The following is an 18,732-nucleotide window of genomic DNA, read 5'->3' as shown; positions in this document are numbered from 1 at the left end:
TACTATGCCCCCAAGGCCACCACCTCCCCTGGACTTCTCTAAATGGTAATACAGGTGAGTTCTGTATGGCCTCCCTGCTGCCACAGGGAGCACCACCTCCCATAAATACATATAAGTGTGGGTGCCGTACAGACCCCCCTGCATCCCCGGGGGCCGCCACCTTCCTGGGGCTTCATTATAAATTAATGCTGTGGGCTTGCACAGACCCCAATGGCCTCGTGGGCCACCACCTCCCCAGAACTCATTGTAAATTAATGCAGGGAGCATGCATGGATCCCCGCAGCCCTGGGTTCTGCCACCTCCCCAGGGGTTTCATGTAAAAAATGCAGTGGGTTGTATGGACCCCCCACAGCCCCAGGGGCTGCAACCTCTCCAGGGACTTAATTTTAAAAAAATGCAGCTGGGCAGCGCAAACCCCCTGATGCCCAGGGGCACCACCTCCTTGGGGCTGTTTTTAGATTAAATGTTGGAGGCACATGGCCCCCCACAGCCCCAGGGACGACTACTTCCTAGGGGGAAATACAAACAAAGGAGGGGAGCCACACAGCCCCCTCCTGTAGCCTTAGATGGCCCTGGCGACAGCCACCTCCCAGGTCCAGCTCCAGCAATGTCCCTGGGTACCCAACAACTGGAAATGCAGTTTGCTATGGCTTGGCAGGCAAGCCATAGCAAACTCTCCTCTGCGCAACCGAGGGCATGTGAAATGCTCTTGCTTGCACGAAGCGGAGCAAAATTGCTTTTGAACAGAGAGAGCTGCATGTTAGCAGCCCCCTCTGTCCAAAAGCAATGTTGCCTCTCGCAGGCTGCGGGAGCCAGCAGGGACTGCGAGGGCCTTAAAGCTCCCCCACGGTCCCCAACAGATGAGATTGGGTGCACTGGGTAAGACCAGGGCACCCAGAGTAGAGGCCTGACCCTGGGGAAGGGATCCTAGGGGCTGAAATTTGACTGGAAGTGTGACCGGGTGGACCCCTTCCATTTTTAATATATATATATTTTTAAAAGGGAGGCCCATGGAGATAGGGTCCCAAGGGTCAGAATCAGCCCAGGGAAGGGGACCACATGCCCCCCTTCCTCTAATTGAAAAACAAATATTTTAAAAAATATGTCGGGCCTCATGGATGTGGTCCCCTGTGCTGTAATCGGCCTGAGACAGGGAGACGCATGGGCCCGTCCCCATTCTAAAAATACCTGGCCCGAGGGGATGGGGTCCCCAGGGCCAAAATATAGCCCAGGCCCCCTTTCCCGTTCTTTTTTAATTTAAAAAGAATGTAAATGCTACCAGCACGATACTAGAGGCTCTGCCCCCTTTCTGCAGCACTCTGCAGAAGCACCTTCCGTGCACTGCTGGTGGAGGAATGACGTCCCCTTGCCTCCTGAGGAACTCAGGACTAAAGTGGACTTCTTCGCCCAACCAGTAGTGCACTCGGAGGTGTGTTTGAAGAGTGGTGGAGAAAGGGGGCGTGGTCTCCAACAAGCTCTCAGCAAGAACGCTATGTGGGACTTGCAAGAGCTAACAGGAGGGAAGTTGGCCCCCAAGGACTCTCTGTAATCAAGGGGACTTCATCCCCCAACCAACAGTGTGCCAGGAGGCGCTTAAGCAGAGTGGTAGGGAAAGGGACGTGGCCTCCGAACCCCTCTCAGCAAATAAGCTGTGTCAGACTTACTGGAGGTAACAGGAGGGCTTATTGGACCCCAAGGACCTTCAGCATCCAAGGTGACTTCATCCCCCAACCAGCAGTGGGCCAGGAGGCACACTTTCAGAGTGATGGAGAAAAGGTGTGTGGCATCCAAAGACCTCTCAGCTGTTCCGCTGCATGTGACTTACTGGAGGTAACAGGAGGGCTTGTTGGTCCCTAATGATACTCTAGAGCATGGGTACTCACAAACTTTCTCTCGGGGCCAAATTTACAGTGTGGTTTGTCGCAGAGGGCCGCACTGGTGGAGGCGGGGTCAGTGGGGGAGTGGAGCGGGGCTAGAGCATCAAAAAAAACTGTGGCCATGAGGGTTAACACTGGTCCCTGCAGCAGACGCCTTCGTCCACTGAGCCACCGGACCCGGCATACACACATCTCTCTCTCTCTCTCCCTCCTTCTGTCTCACTTCCTTATCTCTCTGTCTCCCTCCCTTTCTCGCTCTCTCTCTCCCTCTCCCTCCCTCTACCTCCCTCTGTCTCCCTCCCTCTCTCTCCTTGCCTCTGCCTCTCTCCCCTGTCTCGCTCCCTCTGTCTCCCTCCCCCTCTCCCTCTCCCCCTCTCTCTCTCTCCCTCCCTCCCTACGTCTGCCTCCGTCTCCCTCCATATGTCTCTCCCTCCCTCTCTCCTTCTCCCTCTGTCTCTCTCCCTCTCTTCCCCCACCTCTCCCTGTCTCCCTCCCTCTGTCTCCCTCCCTCTGTCTTCCTCCCCCTCTCCCTTTGTCTCCATCCCTCTCTCTCCCTCTGTCTCCCTCCCTCTCTCCCTCTCCCTCTGTCTCCCTCCCTCCCTATCTTACTCCCCCTCTCCTCTCCCTCCCCCTCTCCCTCTGTCTCCCTCCCTCTGTCTCCCTTCCTCTCTCTCTCTCTCTCTCTCCCTCGCCCTCCCCCTCTGTATCCCTCCCCCTCCCTCTCCCTCTCCCTCCCCTCTCTCTCTGTCTCCCTCCCCCTCCCCCTCTCCCTCCCCCTCTTCCTCTCTCTCTCCCTCCCTCCATCTCCCTCCCTCCATCTCCCTCTCTCTCCCCCTCTCCCTCCCTCCCTCTCCATCTCCCTCCTGCCCTCTCCGCCTCCCTCCCTTTCCGTCTCCCTCCCTCCCTGTCTCCCTCCCTCCCCGTCTCCCTCCCTCCCCACCTCCCTCCTTCCCTCTCCGTCTTCCTCCCTCTCTGCCTCCCTCCCTCTCCTCCTCCCTCTCTCTCTGCCTGCCTCCCTCTCCATCTCCCTCCCTCCCCGTCTCCCTCCCTCCCTGTCTCCCTCCCTGCCTCCCCAGCTCCCTCCCTCCACGTCTCCCGCTCTCCTCCCCCTCCCTCCCTCTCCGTCTTCCTCCCTCCCTCTCCGTCTCCCTCCCTCTCCATCTCCCTCCCTCTCCGCCTCACTCTCTCTCCACCTCCCTCTCCGTCTCCCTCCCTCTCTGTCTCCCTCCCTCCCTGCCTCCCCATCTCCCTCCCTTCCTGTCTCCCTCCTTCCCTCTCCGTCTAACTCCCTCCCTCCCCGTCTCCCCTTCCCTCCCTGTCTCCCTCCCTCTCCGCCTCCCTCTCTCCCTCCCTCTCTGCCTCCCTCTCTCCACCTCCCTCCCTCTCCGTCTCCCTCCCTCCCCATCTCCCTCCCTGCCTCCCCATCTCCCTCCCTGCCTCCCCATCTCCCTCCCTGCCTCCCCATCTCTCTCATTCCCTGTCTCCCTCCCTCTCCATCTCCCTCCCTCTCCGTCTTTCTCCCTCTCCATCTCCCTCCCTGCCTCCCCGTCTCCCTCCCTGCCTCCTCGTCTCCTTCCCTCCATCCATGTCTCCCTCCCACCCTCTCCGTCTCCCTCCCTCCCTCCCCGTCTCCCTCCCTCCCTCTCTGACTCCCTTCCTCCCCGTCTCCGTCCCTCTCCGTCTCCCTCCCTCTCCGCCTCCCTTCCTCTCCACCTCCCTCCCACTCAGCCTCCCGCCCTCTCCATCTCCCTCCCTCTCCGCCTCCCTCTCCGTCTCCCTCTCTGTCTCCCTCCCTCCCCCACCCTCCCTCTGTCGTCCGTCCTCCCTCTGTCGCCCGCCCTCCCTCTGTCTCCCTCTCTCTGTCTTCCTCCCTCTGTCTGTCTCCCTCTCTCTGTCTGTCTCCCTCCCTCTGTTGCCTCTCCCTCCCTCTGTCGCCTCTCCTTCCCTCTGTCGCCTCTCCCTCCTTCTGTCGCCCTCCCTGTGTCGCCCGCCCTCCCTCTGTCGCCCTCCCTTCCTCTGTCGCCCTCCCTCCCTCTGTCGCCCTCCCTCCCTCTGTCGCCCTTTGTCTGTCTCTCTCTGTCTGTCTCTTGTCTCCCTCTCTCTCTCTCCCTCCGTCACCCTCTCCTGCCCTCTACCTCCATCTTCCTCCCTCCCTCTCCCTCTCTCTGTCTCCCTTCCTCTCTCCGTCTCCCTCCCTCTCTCTGTCTCCCTCCCTGTCTCTATCTCCGTCTGTCTTTGTCTCCCTCTGTCTCTGTCTCCCTTTCCCTCCCTCCCTTTCCCTCCCTCCCTTTCCCTCTGTCTACCTCCCTCTGTCACCTCACCCTGCGTGTGTGTCAGCCCGGGCTCAGACAGCTTCCCGGGCTCACACACAGCCGCACCCCAGTACTTCACAGGTCTTTAAAAAGACCATTTACTTGCTAACAACCACTACTGTTACCTCCAGTAAGTCCCACACAGTGGGATTGGTAAAATGTCTTCGTGGCCCGCCCCCTTTCTCTAACACTCTGCAAATGATCCTGGTGCGTAGTTGGTTGGGGGATGAAGTCCCGGTGGCTATAGAGCAGGGGTACTCATAGTACGGCCCGCGGGCTGCCAGCGGCCCGGCAAGCCTTCCTTGGCAGCTCGCGGACCTTGCAGTCATCCTACCTGTGTTTTTTTTTAAAAAAATGTAAAGAGTGTCCGCAAACAATGCCGGTTGCAGCAGTGCCACTGAGACTCTGCTCTGTGGGGGCCGGGCGATTCCAGTGATAGAGCGGAGATGCAGGGGCCTAAGAAGAGGTGACGTACAACAAAGCCTCGTTAACATTGTAGTATTTCCCCTTTTAAATTTTGGCGGGTTTAACTATCTGAAATATAATGAATCTTGAGCTATTTAAAACATCTGATAATTATTGTATGCATTAAATACATACAACTCGTAATTTCCGATCCATGTGCAAACAGGTGTTTACGCATGTGTCAGAATTAACCAACTCACACGTAATCAGGCCTCAAATGTATTATTTAGCAAATGTGCTAAATATAACATCTGGGGGCATATTACCAAGCAATAGCGATATTATCGCTATTGCTTGGTTAGCGTGAACATTTTATCGCTGAGCTGCGACCATTTTTATCACAGATAAACCTTGCTATTAGCAAGGTTTATCTCTGAAACGATAAAAATCGGCCGCAATGCAGGAATATCGATGTAAAGTCAGCGATATTCATGCATTACCGAGCGAATGCTCTTAGCCATGTTATCCACCTTCCATTGGATAACATGGCTAAGAACTGCTCAGGGCAGGTGTTAGCTTTTGGAGATATTCGCGCTTAGCGCGAATATCTCCAAAAGTTGGTAATAGGAGATATCGATGTACATCTTGGCACGCCCACTTTGCATGTCATTAGTGATACATTTCTCTGACATGCAAAGCGGGGCCCAAGATGGTCGCTATCTCCTACTAGCCGTCGCTAACTGGTGTTAGCGACAGCTAGGTAATAGGGAGATCATTTTATCCCCGCTTTCTTGGCTTTTAAAGCCAAAGAAGCGGAGATAAATCCCTTGATACTATGCCCCGCGGTTTTTAACACTTAATCAGACTATACGTTAAAGTCATGCTCTGTTTATCCCTGAATGCGCCTAACTCCAAATCAGGGCCATAGTATTTCTTTTCCTTCCTGAGAAACATTTCCTTTCGATATGCAGCCATTTCTCATTTATCTCAATACCACCCAGACAGAGAATTCGATTTTTTTCTATGAGGCCACATGTTTGAATTGCCCAAATATGCTAAGGATGTGTATTATTAGGGCCGAATTCTCACATTTGGTTAGCTCAGCAGAAAAGATTACTAAACAGTTGAGCAAACCATCCCACGCGTATATCCTTCTGATATAAAACTATCAACAACAGGGCATTTTCGAAAATGAATGCTAGTGGTAAAAAAAAATCACATTTCCAGTCCGATGGAATGTTTTATAATAATATCGCCTTGTAGCAAATAGGGAGAGAGGGAAGGAGGACTCTTAGGAAAGTGTTAAATAATTGCTTTCGAGTTTGTCTGGTTAATGCGGGTCTCCTTACACCAGAAGTGGCCAATTCCAGAGAGAAATGTGTATTATTTCCAGTAATTCCCCCTTTTTAAATGAGATCTCCTGGACCTTCCGTCTTGCTGGCACAATTACAGTAATTTCCAGCTAACAGACAGAGAGGAAGGCAGAGTGTGGCGTGTCTTGTAATTGCTGGAAAGCCGCGCGTGCAGTCTCTGAATAGAAATGTCAGGTTTCCTTTCAAGTTTTGACTAATCCCAGCAGACTGACAAGCTGCTATGAATAATTCCGTGAAGTCTCAGTGAAGGAGTTCAGATCATTTTTTTCTCTTTCCTTTTATAGAATACTGTATGTATGAGAGTAGAAAAGTCAAAACACCTCAACATTAAGGCGAGTGTGCTTTCAATTCAGCGCCGACTTGTCAAACCTCTGAAGTTGTAATAGACAGCCAAAGACACCGGCATGAAGAGGCGAGCCCTGTATGTTAATATGTTAGTTTTCTATGCATTGCTCTTCCAGTCCGAACAGCGAGTTAACCCTCCACGTATGATAGTCCCAATATCTGACTGCTTTTTTTTAACGATTGTTCAATTTTGACAGAGAAACATGCCGAATGTCTTGTTTAAATTCGCCAAGGGAAATCAGGCTTGTCAAAGCACATGGCTTCGTGAAATAAGATTAGGCGCTAGATGTACCAAGCATTGTTTTGTTCGCAAATGGCCAGATTTGCAGAAGAAGGCTGTTTGTGAATGCAAAAATGCCTTTTCTGATGTGTGAAGCCCAAATTGCGATTCGGTAACCTGTTACCGAATCGTAATTTGGGTTTGCGAATTGGTATATGGATCCCCCAAATTAAAATGTGCCACAGGGCGTGTTTGCACACTTGTCACATCAGACCCCACCCCCTCCCTGCACCATTGTCCAAACGCTGACATGCAGCTCCCCTTGTGGAAAAGGAATTCTGCTTTGCTTATTTGAAGCGAGTGCAGGTTTTCCTGCTCTCGCTTCAATGAAGCAAAGCAGTGTTTGCTATGGCGGGGCCACCCTGCCATAGCAAACAGCAGTGTCCCGGGGTGGGCACCCTGGGACACTGCAGGAGCCAGCCTTGAGGGGTGGCGGTCCCCGGGGCTTGGGGGGATCTAAAATGGACCCCTGCATTTGAATTCTAAATGATCGGAGAGGTGGTGGTCCCCGGGGCAGTGTGGGGGGGCTTGAGCCTCTCACACAAATTATTTATTACAGCCCCAGGGAGGTGGCAGTCCCCGGGGCTTGCGGGGCCCGTGAAGCCATCCCCCCTTTTTCAATGATGCTCCAGGGAGGTGGCGGTTCCCGGGGCAGCGTGGGGGGGTGGGACCCCTCATACACTATTTTGTTAATAAGCCCGGGGAGGTGGCGGTCCCCGGGGCTGCGGGGGGCCTGTGTGCCTCCCTTTACATAATCTACATAGCCCAGGGAGGTGGCAGTCCCCGGGGCTGGGGGAGCCCCCACGGGCCCGCTGTTATTTTTTCACAATGCCCCCTGTACCTGGCCTACCCGGGGGCCTCATTAAAATGAAGCACGGGAGCCCGCGCCTCATTTAAAAAGATGTTTGGTGGGATTCACGACCCCAGCGTGAATTCCGGCAATCTTTTTTTTTTTTTAAATGTTTTTTTTGGCCCTGGGGGTCCTTGTGGGACCCACTGAGCAGGCCTAGGGGGTCAGGGTGTTTCTACCCTGCCCCCTTTTCTTGTTTTTATCTTTGTTTTACTGTTTTCTTGTGGCTCAGTTCTATCGAGTCACAAGATGGCTGCCAACACTTCCTGGTTCAGAGTGTTGGCAGCCAATCACAGTGAAGCTCGTGCTCGGGAGGGTTTATGAACCCACCGCTGCCCCAGATATTGCAACATTTACTTTTTATTTTTCAAATTTTTCACAAAATACTGAACAGATTTACACCATTTAACAAAAAGTACTCTCTCTGAACTAAGGACTACCTTTTTGCCAAGTTTGGTGTAATTCCGTTCAGCAGTTCGGGCTGTAGCCTTGTCTAAAGATTCCTATGGAAAATAACAATGGGAAAATGTGTTTTGGGACCCCCCTTTTTCCTCAGCCCCCGCTTCGCAAATCACCCCGAAACTTTAAAGACAGGAGCCGACCGGAGCCGGACACTTGTTTTGAAAATTTCGCGAAGATTCGTCAACCGGTGCCAAAGTTATTAGGAAAACAAAAAACGCTTTTCCTTTGGAAACTAGGTCCTAACTATAATTACCTACTGGTGACATATGTTTATTTTAAGGTAATGATAACTTTGTTTATGATATTGGTGTTTTTGATTTTTGGTAAAAATAGATACTTTTAACTACGATATTTGTATTCTCTATATTTGTGGTTTTATTAGTCAACTACACTAAGTTAATATTTTTGATAACAAAGTTTATTTTCCGATATTTTTGTGTTTTGACACTGTGTGCATCGATATTATGTCAGTGATCTGACCTGAAATGACCATGGCATCTGCACTGGCATGTGGACTTCACTTCACTTCTAGAGGATGTATTCATCCTTATCATCAGTTGACCTATTATTAAATATGGCAGGTCATATGGTAGTCTCAGCACACTTATGATTTCATACTCCTCTACCACTCACCAGTGGTTTAGAGAAGTCACAGAAATACTGAAAACACAAAACAAATAGGGTAGTGCCACAGTAAACTGGGAGCATTACAACAGGAAGGATTTTCAGCCTGGGCTTCAATGAATTCCAAAAGTCACAATTTCCTGGGATCCTTGATACCTGTACAAATCCTCTTCCCGCAAAATCAGCAAGGCCAATAGTACAGTGGCTACACTGTTAAGATCAAACTTACTCTGTGCACCTCCGTCCATTTGTTAGCAAGCCCAACCTTCTTTCAAAATGTAATAAAGCCGAATTATGAGAAATTGGTGAGACAGAACTTCACCTCTCATGTGCAAAACCTCCCACAGACAATGAAAAATTAACTGTTTGCCTGCTAATATTGTAATTAAAATTGCTTTAAAAAATGGCAACTTTGAACACTTTTTAAACCAACAAATCATTTTTAACTGGGACTCCTGCTTGTAGACATGCAAGACTATTTTAACCTATTTTAAACTGATAGTTTTAAAAAAATGTTTTGGGTAATAAAATGTATCTCTGAATGCTGTCCATTTATTACAGTGATGTACTAAAGTTTAATATTTTTCAGTCTTCTTTTTATGGTTGCTCGATATGTCAAAATGTGATAATGTTTTCATACATTTTTAATTTGGTGCATGAATCAATTTGCCTTAATATCAATATTCACCAATTAAAAAACTTAATTGACTACTAACTAAAGTTTCCTAAAAAAATGTAGCTACTAGTCGATCTGCTACTTTTGAACCTCTATCATACTCCATGTACTCCATGTAAAGAAGATTATTTTTTCAAACTTCCTTGATCTTTAATTTCCATTGGTACCTGTGGTACCTGTGTCAGACTAGCATTGAATACTCATTTCTGTTTCTTGTACCAGCTTTGACCTTCCTATTTTGTTGTTTGAAATTTACTGCATAATACTTATTCTGATCCCACACTTACTGCTTCTGCCTGGTTCTAGATCTTGTATTTGCTCAGGCTTAATTTCACAATGCTGCCCCAAGCTGCTTCACAAGGTTCTGGTCCACTCCTTTATTGGACCTTCACTCACATAGTTCTGCCTTTTATGCCCTCTGTTTTCTGTTTTTATGAACTATTATTTTCTTGCCTTATTATCACCCTGCTTGCTTCCTAGGATCCAGCGTTTGAGTTGGTGGAGTTCATAGTGTGCCAGTGCAGTATTCCAGCAAACACTAGCTTTGGATCCTGCTGTTTCTTCTGTTGTAGCATCGGTCCTTGTGTAAGTATTGCATGTTGTGCTGTGCTAGTTTGAAGTGTCCTTAAATCAATGCAAACATTTATTTCACAATGAATAATTCTGATCTTAACTGTAATATCAAGCAGCAGTAATCAAAGTAATAACTCATTAATTGCTTTAACTTTCTGAGAGAGTTTATTTATCACTTAATCTGGAATTAAGGCAACATATATTACGAGGAACTATTTCTGATGTTCCATATTCAAACCTTTTAAAGTGATAACTAGATTAGAACGGTATAGCAGCAGATCAACTTCATAAAAATGCAACTTGTTTATCTTCACAGATAAAACCACATCTATATTTACTTTGTTGGATTTTCAAAAACACTTTTTAAATGATAAAGTAAAAGGTGCAGCTGACAAGGGGAAACCTTGTCTAGTACCCCTCTAGACATTGAAATGAGGAGAGATAGTACCATTAACAAATAACAACACCTTTAGTGAATCATTAAAAGAAGAGATAATGTATGTATACATTTGGGGCATTTCAATGCCACTCCTACGAATTTAACATACCTTCTCAACTGTCATAAGCTTTTCGGCATCTAAGTTTAGTGCAGCCAATCATTGCCTATATATGGTAGTAGTGCTACTAATGTTCAGAAACATTCCTGTACAATCAGCAGACAATCTAACTTTTATAAAACTTGAATGCATGAAAGGTTCTAATCTAAGTGTAAAAATATTCACCAAAATATTGCAATCCACAAATATAAGAGAAATGGGTCTATAGTTCTTTTACTCTTTTGGATGTTGTCCCTCATTTAGTAAGCAACATATTGCTTCAACAAAAGTACTTTGGGCTTTCGTCTGAGAGGTAAAGTGAAAACATAAAGGAAATAATCTGGAAATCAAGTATGTGGAGAAATGTAAATACAATTAAATAAAAATGAATACGAACCTTGTGATTTTTATCCATCTATAGAGCTCATGGCTTTTATAATTTTATCAAGTGAGATATCATCTTCTGAAGGAGAAAAATCAACATAAGATGTATAAGATTTCCCCGTAGTGGAAATTGATCAATATCTTTTCTATTAGGACAGCTCGCAAGTTTATATAGATTTTTATTAAAAATTTTTTAATAGATTTGAGATGTCTGAATTCTTAAAGATATGCCTTTCCTCTTCATCTGTCAACACTTCAAGTGTATTATGTTCTTGTTTGACTATTTAATTGTTTGGTAAATGTTTCCTTACTTTATTTCTGCCCCTAAAATGCCTAGAGTTTGTTTTGAACACAAAACAGAAGTATTCTTTATAGCTATCCCTATATAAATTCTATCTTTTAATACACCATCCAAAGCTTATTTAGAATGAGCTGTATATTAGATTTGCTCTAAAGTTATTGATGCTATCCTGTATACTCTTAGCTTTTTATGATCTGTTTTATTAACATTTCTGAAATAGATTTGACATGTATGAATTCTGAAAGATATGCTTTTCCTCTTCATCTGTCAACATGTCAAGTGTATTATGTTCTTGTTTGACTATTTAATTGTTTGGTAAATGTTTCCTTACTTAATTTCTGCCCTCAAAATGCCTAGAGTTTGTTTTGAACACAAAACAGAAGTATTCTTTATAGATATCGCTATATAAATTCTATATTTTAATACACCAACCAAAGCTTATTTAGAATGAGTTGTATATTAGATTTGCTCTAAAGTTATTGATGCTATCTTGTAGACTCTTAGCTTTTTTATGATCTGTTAGTTTTTGAGAAGTTTTCTCTTGCAGATTATGTTAAAAATCAAATCCCCAATTGTATGCATAGAAACATCTAGAGTCAATAAATATTTAAAAAAATCTTAAACCTACCAGACGTCTTGAGATATCAAATGACATCCCTCATAAGGAAAAGGGACATGGTGGTGTGAAACGGTGCACAATCCAAACCCATATGGCTACCAATTGAAAGTAATTTAACATACCCTTTGCCTCTATGCACTATTATACTAGTAATTATATCAGTCACACTAAGATTGTCCATTCACAAAACATAACTTATAGCACAATAGAAGTTCACAAAAATGTTATGAGAATATGTCACTACAAATGCTCAAGTCAGACTTTGCCATCCTGTGGTATAGCATATGCCTCACAATAGATGGGAGAAATTTGTACTTGGAGAACACTAAGGGCATTAATTTTGTAAAAGATCTATGTCTACATGACAATCCCCAAAACATTTAGAATTTCAAAACAAACATAATTTACAAAATCTGTATTTCTATAAGTTCTTTTGGCTGAAAATTGTCCTCAATAAAATAGAGAAAACTCACAATTCAGACCAACCCCCAATATTGAAATGAAAGTAACAAAGATAAGACATGTAGCATGCGAAGTTTGCAAACATTAGCACCAAATAGCACTTCCCTAACTTAAACACTAATAAACCAATGGAACATATGCCAAGGAAATTATTCGGTAAAAACCATATGGACCTCAGCCTGGTCCAAGACCTGGAACTCCCTGTGCATGGTAAGAATTTCACCCTCAGTAGCACAATAAGACTATAGACTATTCAAAAAGCTTTTGGGATCTTAGGGAACCTTTCCAAAATAGGTCTTCTCAGAAACAAATGTTAGAAATGTGGTGGCAGAATAGGTGATCTATAACATAAGATGTTCAGCTGCAAGCATGCCAAAATACTAAGGTTTAAGATAAAAGGACTAATCCAAAAATATTCCATATCACAACAACCCTCTGAAACTTCCAGAACTACTTTTGATTGACTTCTCCTAACACCAAAGGTTAAATTGATATTACTAGAATGGAAAAATGCCACAAATCTATCCTTTCACACATGGTGTGGCTAGCTGTGATTCATCAGGAGTGGTGACAATTTATTGTATTCGAAAACGCCTTCACTACATGATTCATGACAACAATGGAATAGCATCAGAATATGCTTACAGATAAACCAGCTCCCATAGAGTCACTGCAGAAAATAGCCTCTATCGCTGTGACAGTGTACCCAGAGACTAGACCAACTGCCCACACTTATACACTGGAAGTAGTTATATAGTATTAGTCTGAAGATATGGCCCCTAATGATCTACATGCCTAACATACCTACTTCCCTTTAAATTCCCATTTTAGCTCTCTACGTGAAGGGTTTCCCTTTTCTGCTTTCCCTTGCTCTTTCCTTTAGATTGATTTGTCTCTATCCTCATATACAGAATACACCAGAACAGAACTCTAATAAAACATTGAACTGGTCTGTATTACTAATCTAACAGCTTTACTAAAGGTATACAACCTCACACGCGGAGGTTTATAATCAAGGTACGATGAAAACTACTACTTTGTTCTGTGATGGCCATATGAAAATTTGGACCCAACTTAAGTATTCTGTATTCTTTCATTTTTGAAAATGTAATACAAATTTAAGAGATAAAAAAATCACTAATGAAGCCCTGAAATGTTGAAAACATGCTAGGGCCTTATTTAGAGCTTGTCAGACACGTTATTCAGTCACAAACTTTGGCAGGTCAAGCTTGCACCTTATTATAAGTACATCACAGCTCATATCACTGTGAGGAAATGGATTTTTGCAGATTCACCTCTACTTTTTGCCCCACTTTTTCATTATTACATACTGGTGTAATGACTCTCTAATGCACTGAGCCCTTCTGACCAGGCTTCACTGAATGCGCTCTTACCCCTTATAGTGCATGTTTAATTAGCTTATACTTATTCTGCATAGGTTAGCTTACTATAAGTCCCTAGTATATGGTGCCAAGGGAACCCAAGGCCTGCAGTCTACTAGAGTGTGTCTCTCAAGGACTGCAGCACTTACTACGCCACCCTGAGTGTGACAAAGTAAAGCATGTCCCCCAGCATGCCACTGCAGAACAGTAGATCAGTTTTAAACAGCTAACACTACTGTGCCATTTAAAGTAATGGCAAAGCCCAAACCTTCCCTTTTCAATATACATATAAGTCATCCCTAAGGCAGGCCTAATGAGCTTTTAAGGCAGGGTACTGTATACTTAAAAAGTAGGACATGTGTTTCTATATGTCCTGGCAGTAAAAAACCTACATAGTTGTTTTTACTGTAAAAAAGCTAGTTGTCCCAGTGGCAAGTGTATGGTTACCAGGTGACAAACCAGAAGTGATAAGTTCAGCATTGCACTACTAAATACAATACTTTTAGGTGTCAAATTAATTGTTATATTAAACCTGACTTGTTGCTCAAGTTGAATTGGTTGTAACTTTTGCACAAATGGCAACTTTAGAAAATTACTACTTTGTTTCCCAAGCTTTCCAGTGACCGTTTACAGTTGCACACAAGCTGCTGTCCTTGAGTCAGCTTTCTGCCCTCCTGGGGGTTGATGTGAATGACTCTCAGAAAGGTACAGATAGAATCTGCCAAGGCAGGAAGAGTGACTGCCCCCCTGGCAGGAATGCCAAACAAGGTGTGAGCTAAAAAAGCGAGCTTCAAAGGGGAAGCCACTTTTGAAGGGCAAATGGTGATCACACAGAGGAGGTGCAGCTGTATGGTTGTTGCAGACAGGCATCTTGGTGATAGAGGGAAAAGCTGTTGCCAAACCATTTTTTTAAGGAAAGTGAAAAGCCAATGTAGCTGTATCTCTAGAATAGATAGGGAGCTCCACAGACCAAGAGAAGGGTTCTGCCATGTTCAGGGTTGGCAGAATCTTGCACTCTGGGATAGCTAGATGCCATACTTTGCAGGAAGTTGTCATGAGGCCCCACCCCTGGGCTCATAAAAAGCATAGAAGAGGCACCCCTGAGACACAGGCCTCAGATTAGGTCTGCACTGGAGAGAGTACTGAAGAAAGATTGCCCTGGTGTTCCCTGGACCTGGCAAAGAGAGGTTGCACCAAAGACTGGACTGTTCATGATGATCCTTGTCCTAGCAAAGAAAGAACTGTGCCTATGGTACCCTGGGGTAGGGAAATTTATTCCTGAGACCCAGACAGAAGTGACTCCATGAGTCAGTTGGCTGATTTCCTATTACCGCTGCCGAAGGGTCACAAAAGCTGAAGAAGCCTGCCTAGGCGAGTTGGTAGCCACAATCACCTGACCACTACTGACTGCCAAAGCACAGCCTGGATGACAATGTCTCCAAACTCAAAAGTTGCACCCCAGTCTGTTGGACCTTGGAGAGTTATTGGATTGCAATTCAGTCACCCAAGATGGACACTGGTATCAGTTAAAGGGAACCGCTTGTTTTGCTGTAAACAGAGACTCTTAGCCAGTGGCAACTGTTTTTTGGTTGGACTTCAACCAGACTTCGAGGGACATCGAACATTTGGCCACGGTAACCCCACTGTTTTAATGAATGAGGGGTGGACCCAGGAAGACCCCTGTCATCATCTTCAGTATCTTGTATCACTTGTATCAGCACAACTCCATTGATGTCTACGGTGGTTTGTCCATAGAGCCTGGACCTGGACTGAAGACTTCTTTGACTACAAGGTAACTCTCCTGCTAAGCTTCATTGGTGCTAGTGACTCACTCTCTACTAAAGTTGGTCACCCAAAGTGGTCCAGCATGTTTGGACACAATTTACAAAAGATTTCAAATATTTCCCAAATAATGAAGGTCCTCATTTTGATAGCGGTTGGTTGGATCGCCGAACGCTATCGCGGGGGTCACAAGACCACCCGACAAGCAGGCAGCAGTTCAACTGCCGCATTAGGAGGTGGCCGCTGGGCTGGCAGTTGAAAAGTGTTCCTTATCACGGCGGCCTGTGCTGTGGTAAAGGAACAGTGCCGTAGTACAAGCTGCAGTAGTAAGGAGCACCTCCTGCCCGTCCATAGACCGTGTGCCACGTGCCATATTGTGCATGGCACACAGTACATGGAGGTGAGTGGGGGCACTACATGTGCCCTCATGGTCAATTTGCAGTGCCCCATAGCAGATATGGGACCTGTTTGGGGCCCCCAAAGTCCCTTTCCAAAATCCCGTACGTGGCAGTGTTCCTGCCTTGAACAGGCTGTCAGAATGGATATACAAATTCTGATGGTGGCACCTGGCTCGGCACTGCTGCCATTCTGTGCCGCAACTCTGACCTGCACCCCGTTGGGATCTGAGATCCTAGCTGAGGTGGACTTCGACCGTTGTGGTCTAAACACCAGCATTAAAATGCGTTGGTCGGACCGAAGGGCTGTTGACATCGGACCGCCGCTGACGGCCTGTCGGTGGTGGTCCAACCACCATCAAAATTAGGCACTACGTGAGGTAGTTGCCAATGTTTGTTTGTGATTTGAATGAAATGCAGTGATTTTTTATTTGATGAATAATTTATATCTCTAGAACTCTCCAGTTGATTATGATCGTTCTGGTGTCAAAAAATTCATACAAAAAAAAGCTAATTTTATAATTTGGAGTCGAATTTTCATTGTGTCGTGTTTCTTTCTTCAACTTTTTTGATACTTCCTAATGCTTTGCACTTTTTCTTTTGACAATGTCTGACTGATCCCCAGGGTTGAGATAAGGTTTTGCAAATGAGCATTAGTAGACCCAAGATTTGTTAGTACAATACACTGTGATGTCGCACTATCAAGCCATATATTAAACCACTTTCTTCACATTCCCACCTGCCAAACTCTAAATAAGACCCTAATATCATTCCATAAAATATCATTAATTCTCTACCTACCCAGACCCTTTATTGGGGTAACAAGCTCAAATTTTGTTAATATAGGGGCATGCCTGATAAAACAATCACATCTTTTTCACAAATGCATAGGTGTTAAAACAATTCTAAATTAACAGTACAATAATCTATTCTAGATTGTGAACAAGAGAAAAAATTAATATTCACAGAGATCAGGATTATACATTTCAATATATCAATCAATAAGAGACGCTGTATGTAATAGTTTAATGTATTCTATTGTATTTGTTTACATTTTGAAATTAGATCTCAAAAAGGGTCCATTATTTAATTACAGTCTACACCAAGAAGGTTATACGAAGAACATTTAATTAACTTGGTACATAAACATTTCTAGAACATTCTAGAACATTAGTTCCACAATAAATGCTGGTATTATTTATGGTGGAGGTGGTTTATCAATGTATAACTTTAATTTTGTCCTGCACCATCAGAATAGTGTTCCTTAGAAAGAATTGCGAAATCCAACGTTTTATTACATAAAATAATCATACCATTTTTCAAATTCATCACTTGTGGAGTTTCAACAAAACTAGCTCACTGTTTCTAGACAAATGAGATTCCTGCAACAATACTGTACTAGGTGTAAAGTTAGCAAGGTGTGTTATAAAACACTTACCCTTTATCTGGTAACACAAACCTTTAATATTCCAAGAGAATACCCAGAATTTCTTATGAAAATAGAACATACCATAATATAGCTCAACCCACAAAACAAGAGGCATAAAAATGAAAACCTGAAAACTGGAATTGAAAATTCCATCATTCGAAAATGCCCAGCATAATATTATTAGAAGAAAGTTGCAGCTTAGCACTTGGGAGAGTGGGGTAAGGAGGAAAAGAAAATGGAAAACAGAAAGTAGCTAGTATTAGTCAAAATGATTATGACTGAGACTAAAACCTAACATAGAAGATTTGCACTGAGGATAGTAAACCACAGAAATAGATGACATATCCACAGTCACAGCACTAAATAGAAGTTGGAAAAGAGATTAAAATATTACATATATCAGCTATTTGTAAAGCCAAGAAGACAAAATAATAACTATAAACATAAACTATTGTGAGAGCTATGATTCATAAAATAAATAATAGTAGAATAAAATGGGAAATGAATGCATTCAAATGTCAAAGTGGTTGAGAAGAAGCGGATTATCAAAAATATAGAATCCTATTTACGTTCAGAAATTAGTTGCCTCACTAAATGAATATACTCCAGAAATAGGATTGTGACTGGGCCTGGGTGATGTTTTAATTTAGCTGAAGTAATTGGAGTAATTTAAAGACATTATGCGATTACTCTAGCTTCAATGATTAAGAGTAATTTGGGGCAAAAACCCTACTGAAGGAGCATAGGAACATCAAACTAAAATAGAGCGAGCAGCTGCTGCCTACTGCTGTTCATGTCCTGGAGCATTTAGTGCTTGTTTTTTAGTGTAAAATGCATCCTTGTCCCATTTCGAAGCAAGGGTGCATTTTGCTCGAAGAAAACAGCGCTAAATGCTAGATTACACTCCTCACGTAAGTATTCTGCTGTAATTGAGAGTAATTATGGTAGAAAGAATTACTCCAGTTACACCCACCTATAATTATGACTCCTCTTGGTTTGAAGATTTCACCATTTAACTTTTGTTCTTGTCTCACATGGCGAGCCCTTTGTATATTTTATTTACTAGAATTCAGCTTGCCTAAAATCTTTTTTTTCCTCTCAACAGTTTTTAATAATAATTTTGTATTATAAACATTTCAGGTAAAGTACAATAGGCTTTTTGAGCAGTGTACATATTAGTTGAGTAAGTACTACTGGATGAAAGCATACATTTGTCCACTTTAAATACTATTTATTTATTTATTTTATTTATTAATTAAGCTTTTAAAGCGCAACAGCTACCCGAAAGGGTTTCCCGGCGCTAAGATAATGCAACTAGTAGAATATCAAAAAGGCCACTCAGTTATTGATTAAAAAGCCAGGTCTTAACGGCCTTATGAAAGTGAGCATAGCAGTCCTCAGAACGAAAGGAATGGAGTCACACAGCTTGGCCACCAGAAAGGTGGATCTACCGCCCATTCTGGAGAGTCTGAACTTAGGGACAGAGAAAAGAATTTGAGAGGAGGAACGGAGAGCACGGGAAGGAGAATAAATATTCACCAGGGTATGCAAGTAGCTAGGAGCCAGCTTCCTTTTGATCTTATGCATGTAACTGAGCGCCTTGAACTTCACTTGACTGTCCACCTTCAGCCAATGAAGGTCACGAAGATGACTCGTTATGTGATC

At 44.3% G+C, this 18,732-nt stretch overlaps 1 long non-coding RNA gene across 1 annotated transcript in view; it reads left to right on the top strand.

Moving 5' to 3' along the window:
* LOC144785340 (uncharacterized) overlaps positions 1–18,732 on the top strand; it is a 4,610,862-nt gene that overhangs the window by 4,224,081 nt on the left and 368,049 nt on the right. Inside the window, exon 13 of the long non-coding RNA XR_013601832.1 lies at positions 9,685–9,789. This is a non-coding gene — a long non-coding RNA (uncharacterized LOC144785340). The remainder of the gene's footprint in view (positions 1–9,684; positions 9,790–18,732) is intronic.

Source organism: Lissotriton helveticus, chromosome 10 (assembly GCF_964261635.1).
Source record: "Lissotriton helveticus chromosome 10, aLisHel1.1, whole genome shotgun sequence".
In the NCBI taxonomy this organism is placed as follows: Eukaryota; Metazoa; Chordata; class Amphibia; order Caudata; family Salamandridae; genus Lissotriton; species Lissotriton helveticus.
The sequence above is the reverse complement of the archived record's forward strand: the minus strand, read 5'-3'. Positions and strand labels throughout refer to the sequence as shown.